Source organism: Pristiophorus japonicus, chromosome 19 (assembly GCF_044704955.1).
Source record: "Pristiophorus japonicus isolate sPriJap1 chromosome 19, sPriJap1.hap1, whole genome shotgun sequence".
Lineage (NCBI taxonomy): Eukaryota > Metazoa > Chordata > Chondrichthyes > Pristiophoridae > Pristiophorus > Pristiophorus japonicus.
Genome location: NC_091995.1, coordinates 12085006 through 12092308, shown reverse-complemented (window position 1 = coordinate 12092308; position 7303 = coordinate 12085006). Strand labels below are relative to the sequence as shown.

The 7303-nt window shown below is 56.2% G+C and overlaps 1 long non-coding RNA gene across 1 annotated transcript; it reads left to right on the top strand.

Moving 5' to 3' along the window:
• Positions 1–89: 89 nt before the first annotated feature.
• Positions 90–5980, top strand: LOC139230356 (uncharacterized). The gene is made up of 3 exons (XR_011587906.1): positions 90–155; positions 1064–1274; positions 5949–5980. It is a non-coding gene; the product is annotated as an uncharacterized lncRNA (long non-coding RNA).
• The last annotated feature ends 1323 nt before the right edge of the window (positions 5981–7303 follow it).

Here is a 7303-nt window from a genome sequence, read left to right as displayed (position 1 = left end):
CACAACATGCAAAACAACCGCTACAACACAGAACAAGAAAATAAATATCTGACGAGCCAGCAGCAACGGCCAGGGCAAGGATCAGACAATTCCCAGTCAACCTGCAAAGGCACCAACATCAGGAGGATGTCCATATTAGAATAGTTGTTCCACAGGTTAGTTAAGCAACAGCCTGACACAGAGTCCCATCAATACAAAGCAAAATACTGCGGATGCTGGAAATCTGAAATAAAAAATAAAATGCTGGAAATACTCAGCAGGTCAGGCAGCATCTGTGGCTAGAGAAACAGAGTTAACGTTTCAGGTCAATGATCTTTTATCAGAACCGGGAAAAGTTAGGCATGGAACAGGTTTTAAGTAAGTACAGAGGCAGGGGAGGAAAGAACAAAAGGGAAGGTCTGTGATAGGGTGGAGGGCAGGAGAGATTAAATGACAAAAGGGATGTTGCAAGGCTGGAGCGGGTGGTAATCATAGAATGATTACAGCACAGAATGAGGCCATTCGGCCCATCGATCCTGTGCCGGCTCTGTGCAAGAGCACTTCAGATAGTCCCACTCCCCCGCCCTTTCCCTGTAGCCCTGCATTTATTTTCCTTCAGGTACTTATCCAGTGCCCTTTTGAAAGCCACAATTGAATCTGCCTCCACCACCCTTTCAGTCAGTGCATTCCAGATCATAACCACTCGCTGCGTAAAAAAGATTCCCTCGTGTCACCTGTGGTTCTTCAGCCAATCACCTTCAATCAGTGTCCTCTGGTTCTCGACCCTTCTGCCAATGGGAACAGTTTCTGTCTATCTACTGTCTAGATTCCTCATTATTTTGAATACCTCTATCATATCTTCTCTCAATCTTCTCTGCTCTAAGGAGAACAACCCCAGCTTCTCCAGTCTATCATATAACTGAAGTCCCTCAACCTTCCTAAAGTGCGGTGCCCAGAATTGGACACAGTTTAGGCCGAACCTTTTATAAAGCTTCATCATAACTTCTTCGTTTTATACTCTAGGGGGGAGAAATTTGCCAGCCTTGGGAACATTCTTACAGCGCTATTTCGCCTTTTTTTCCAGCAAAAGGCACTCACCTAATTTGGCCAAAGTTAACGAATGGCGATTTTGAAATATCGCCGTAAAGCGGATCAACGACATGCAACGCCAAAAAAATGCACTGCTTAAAATTGGCCGTTCAACGAACCCGTACTCAGGGTGAAAAAAAAACACCTGAGAAAAGCCTGCATTGCAGCCCCAGAAACAGTGGTAGTTATGAAGACTCACAAAAAAGGTAAGTTGAAGTTTTTATTTTTAAATTCGTTTTCAGCAATTCATTAGTAAAGTGTACTGTGAATGTTTTCTGACTTTTTATTTTTGCAATATTTTTGTGTTTCCTCCCCTCCCAGGGCCTCTATTTTTGGCGGTGATAGGCCTCGGGCTAAAGTGGGCGAAAACCGCAGTTTCCACGGCAAATCCTCGTGCAACGCCAATTTGTCTCGTTGGCCGCATTTTTTTTTGTGCCAATTTTACCCTCTTAAAAAATGGTGAAGTTTTTAGTGGTATTTTTTCCGTTAAATAACTGATATCGCCAAAAACTGAATTTCTAGCCCTAAGCCGCTATTTATGAAGCCCAGGATCTGTAAGCTTTTTAAACTTTTCTCAACCTGCCCTGCCACCTTCAGCGATATGTGCACATATACCCCCGGTCTCTCTGTTCATGCACCCGCTTTAGAATTGTACCATTTAGTTTATAGTACTTCCCCTCATATCTCCTATCAAAGTGTTTCACTTCACAATTTTCTGCATCAAATTTCACCTGCCACGTGTCCGCCCATTCCACCAGCCTGTCTATGTCCGCTTGAAGTCTCTAAACTTCAAGAGGAAAAGAAGAACTGAAACAAAATATGGGTCTCGAGGAGCTGTAAACAGCAACAGCAGAATCATTACCAGAAGCTGCTGTCCAAAACAATGGGCGCAGTGGTTGTGATTTACAACATTCTTTGTTCCAGTCCTACTCAGGTCCTCTCCTTCACCTCTTTTTCCAGTATTTTGATCATTGTATCTCCCTGCTCTCACCCACAACTGAAAAATCTCATCAACTTTGCTTCCAATTTCACATGGTCCATCCCCGACTCTTCCCTTCCTCACCTTCTCTATCTCCATTTCTGTGGATGGACTGTTGACCAATATCAACATCACCTCCACTACTCCAGTGCAGCCTTCGGCCACCTCAGGAAGAGAGTTTTCGAAGATAAGGCCCTCACATCTGGCACCAAGCTCATGGTCTACAGGGCTGCAGTGATATCCGCCCTCCTGTACGCCTCAGAGACATGGACCATGTACAGCAGACACCTCAAATCGCTGGAGAAATACCACTAACGATGTCTCCGCAAGATCCTGAAAATCACCTGGGAGGACAGACACACGAACGTCAAGTGTCCTCGATCAGGCCAACATCCCCAGCATTGAAGCACTGACCACACTCGACCAGCTCTGTTGGGCGGGCCACATCGTCCGCATGCCTGACACAAGACTCTCAAAGCTTTAAATATTGAGAGACATTCAAACTCGAGGTCGGCGGGGGGGGGGGAGGGAGGAGGTCACCCGAGGTCGGGGGTGGGGGAGGTCGGCGACCCCAGCAGGCCCGACCCCCCCGAAGGGAGAGCTCTGGGGAGGAGCGTCCGACCCGAGGTCACGGCCTGACCCCCCGGCGGGAGCACTGTGGGGAGGAGCACTGACCCGAGGACACGGCCTGACCCCCCGGAGGGAGCACTGTGGGGGGGAGCACTGACCCGAGGACACGGCCTGACCCCCCGGAGGGAGAGCTGTGGGGGGGAGCACTGACCCGAGGTCACGGCCTGACCCCCCGGAGGGAGCACTGTGGGGAGGAGCACTGACCCGAGGACACGGCCTGACCCCCCGGAGGGAGCACTGTGGGGAGGAGCACTGACCTGAGGACACGGCCTGACCCCCCGGAGGGAGAGATGTGGGGAGGAGCACTGACCTGAGGACACAGCCTGACCCCCCCGGACGGAGCACTGTGGGGAGGAGCACTGACCCGAGGACACGGCCTGACCCCCCGGAGGGAGCACTGTGGGGAGGAGCACTGACCTGAGGACACGGCCTGACCCCCCGGAGGGAGCACTGTGGGGAGGAGCACTGACCTGAGGACACGGCCTGACCCCCCGGAGGGAGCACTGTGGGGAGGAGCACTGACCTGAGGACACGGCCTGACCCCCCCGGAGGGAGTACTGTGGGGAGGAGCACTGACCCGAGGACACGGCCTGACCCCACGGAGGGAGCACTGTGGGGAGGAGCACTGACCCGAGAACACGGCCTGACCCCCCGGAGGGAGAGCTGTGGGGAGGAGCACTGACCTGAGGACACGGCCTGACCCCCCGGAGGGAGCACTGTGGGAAGGAGCGGCTGACCCGAGGTCACGGCCTGACACCCCGAAGGGAGCACTGTGGGGAGGAGCACTGACCCGAGGACACGGCCTGACCCCCCGGAGGGAGCACTGTGGGGAGGAGCACTGACCCGAGGACACGGTCTGTCCCCCGGAGGGAGAGCTGTGGGGAGGAGCGGCTGAACCGAGGACACGGCCTGACCGCCCCCCCGGAGGGAGCACTGTGGGGAGGAGCACTGACCCGAATACACGGCCTGACCCCGCCCCCGGAGGGAGCACTGTGGGGAGGAGCACTGAGCCGAGGACACGGCCTGACCCCCCGGAGGGAGCACTGTGGGGAGGAGCACTGAGCCGAGGACACGGCCTGACCCCCCGGAGGGAGCACTGTGGGGAGGAGCACTGACCCGAGATCACAGCCTGACCCCCCGGAGGGAGAGCTGTGGGGAGGAGCACTGACCCGAGGACACGGCCTGACCCCCCGGAGGGAGCACTGTGGGGAGGAGCACTGACCCGAGGACACGGCCTGACCCCCCGGAGGGAGCACTGTGGGGAGGAGCACTGACCCGAGGACACGGCCTGACCCCCCAGGAGGGAGTACTGTGGGGAGGAGCACTGACCCGAGGACACGGTCTGACCCCCCAGAGGGAGAGCTGTGGGGAGGAGCACTGACCCGAGGACACGGCCTGACCCCCCCACCCCCGGAGGGAGCACTGTGGGGAGGATCACTGACCCGAGGTCACGGCCTGACCCCCCGGAGGGAGCACTGTGGGGAGGAGCACTGACCTGAGGACACGGCCTGACCCCCCGGAGGGAGCACTGTGGGGAGGAGCACTGACCTGAGGACACGGCCTGACCCCCCGGAGGGAGCACTGTGGGGAGGAGCACTGACCCGAGGACACGGCCTGACCCCCCCGGAGGGAGTACTGTGGGGAGGAGCACTGACCCGAGGACACGGCCTGACCCCACGGAGGGAGCACTGTGGGGAGGAGCACTGACCCGAGAACACGGCCTGACCCCCCGGAGGGAGAGCTGTGGGGAGGAGCACTGACCTGAGGACACGGCCTGACCCCCCGGAGGGAGCACTGTGGGAAGGAGCGGCTGACCCGAGGTCACGGCCTGACACCCCGAAGGGAGCACTGTGGGGAGGAGCACTGACCCGAGGACACGGCCTGACCCCCCGGAGGGAGCACTGTGGGGAGGAGCACTGACCCGAGGACACGGTCTGTCCCCCGGAGGGAGAGCTGTGGGGAGGAGCGGCTGAACCGAGGACACGGCCTGACCCCCCCCCCCGGAGGGAGCACTGTGGGGAGGAGCACTGACCCGAATACACGGCCTGACCCCGCCCCCGGAGGGAGCACTGTGGGGAGGAGCACTGACCCGAGGACACGGCCTGACCCCCCGGAGGGAGAGCTGTGGGGAGGAGCACTGACCCCAGGACACGGCCTGACCCCCCGGAGGGAGCACTGTGGGGAGGAGCACTGACCCGAGGACACGGCCTGACCCCCCGGAGGGAGCACTGTGGGGAGGAGCACTGACCCCAGGACACGGCCTGACCCCCCGAAGGGAGTACTGTGGGGAGGAGCACTGACCCGAGGACACGGTCTGACCCCCCAGAGGGAGAGCTGTGGGGAGGAGCACTGACCCGAGGACACGGCCTGACCCCCCCACCCCCGGAGGGAGCACTGTGGGGAGGATCACTGACCCGAGGTCACGGCCTGACCCCACGGAGGGAGCACTGTGGGGAGGAGCACTGACCCGAGGACACGGCCTGACCCCCGGAGGGAGCACTGTAGGGGGGAGCACTGACCCGAGGACACGGCCTGACCCCCCCACCCCCAGAGGGAGCACTGTGGGGAGGATCACTGACCCGAGGATAGGCCTGACCCCCGGAGGGCGCACTGTGAGGAGGAGCACTGACCCGAGGACACAGCCTGACCCCCCGGAGGGAGAGCTGTGGGGAGGAGAGCCCGGCCCGAGGACACGGCCTGACCCCCCGGAGGGAGCACTGTGGGGAGGAACGCCCGGCCCGAGAACTGTGTCTGCAGGAGTTCCAGCAGGGCGACGAGAAGCAGGCAGCCGATAACCCCCACATCCAGGAGAAAGATTATATTGGCGAGTACCCTGTATGAATTTGTTTTCGATGTATGTTGTGAGACCAGTCGGGGGAGTGCGGCGATGTTTCGGGGCTGGGGGCTGGAAGTGCGGCAGTGAGGAAGGCCACAGGGGGGGACCTGCAACAAAATGATAAACAACAGAAAAATAGATAATCATTGAGAAAAACAGATGATCACAATGGCGGGAGTCGGCAGGGAAGGAAGGATTTTGACCGGCCACGTTCTGCACATGTCCCACCCGGGAATGGTGCTGGACGAGGGGTGGTGCCGGATAAGGAAGTCCCGGATAAGGGAGGTTCAATCTGTATTGAAATTCATTTGTCAATTACATGCCCATTCTGCAAGTTTGTTTACAGGAAAGTTAACATCACTTTCCCGTACTTTATCCGGCTTCAAACAATTTTCCGAAAATAAAAAATTCTCATATTTTTGTTTCTGTCAACAGCAACCTTTGCCCCCCCCAGCCGGTTTGAATCCTTCAGCAGACTGATGTGCTAATCGGGTTGGTCTGTAGAAAGTGAGGTGCCTCAACATTTCTAAACATATAAACCTGACGCCAGAATTCTGGTTTTCAATGTAAGCTCATATTTTCCCTACTTTTTATGTTATTAAAGTTTTTATTAACTTTCATTAGCAAAACAACGAAAAGTGTAAATGCACCCTGGTGCACTATTGCATTTAGTAAAAAAGTAGCTAATAAAAGTTAAACTTGTGTTAATCAGTCTTCATCCTTCTGCTAAAATGCTTCCTTGCTTCACCTAATGACTGAAAGCCGGATCTTACAAACCCATCGACAGTGGGGTCAGTTTATTTAAAAAGCGGATTCACATCCAGCTCAAAATTCACACAACCCCGTTTCTCATTCCCTCTCCGAAACCAGGTCACTGCCCTCTGACAGCAACAAAGTCCCTCCTTCCTCAGCTGCTGCAGGTAAAACCCGGCCACTCGCTCACCTGGAACGGGTTTAATAAGATGAGGTAGACGCAGTTTATCTGCCGATCTCCCCCATCGGTGTTTAAAGCTTCGCCCAGCCCCATAGCTGAGTGTGTCTGCACTGAGCTGGGCCCGCAGAGTTTGTGTAACACAGGCCCCTGGGACCATGGTGCTAAAGGAGAAGGAGGGACACACTGCCCTCCTCACATGGCCACCGGCTGAGCGGCTCCTCTGCAGCAAGTGGCACTTCCCGCAGGGCCACACCACCAACCCCTCACCCACTCCCTTATCACATGGCCGCGGACCCAACTCTTGCTCATTTCCAATTGGGTTGGGCTCTGAGGCCGCAAGAACCACAAACGGCCCTGTCTGCATTCCGGGCCCTTGTGTAGTGAGCCCGTCCCCCGCTCCAGCTGTCCCGCTCTCTGTGCTGGAACTGGAAGTTCGAAATGTAACACTTTATAAGCAAGGGGAACAGGGGAAGGGGAGAGGAAAAACAGACGGGTTTATTTGTACTGTACAAATGGCCGCCCGTTGTCTCTGATTGGTCCCCTGGGAGGATAAGCCACACCCTGAAGTTTCACAGGAATGTGTCACTGGAACCGCCCATCCCAAGGTCTCACTGACTTTGCAAATTGTAACTCGATCCACTTTGACTTCCTGAAGCGACAGAGGACAGAACGCCCCAGAAGACAGCAAGGACCAGCCAAAGTGCCTTACCCCAGCACAAGTGCATCCTTCTCCCCCACCATAGATGGGGCAGGCATTGTATATCGATTGTTCACAGGTTTATTGGGTATGAAGTGAATAATGACAGTGTCCTGACTTGGATATCATCCACTCCAATGATGTGCCTTGTAGGGAGTT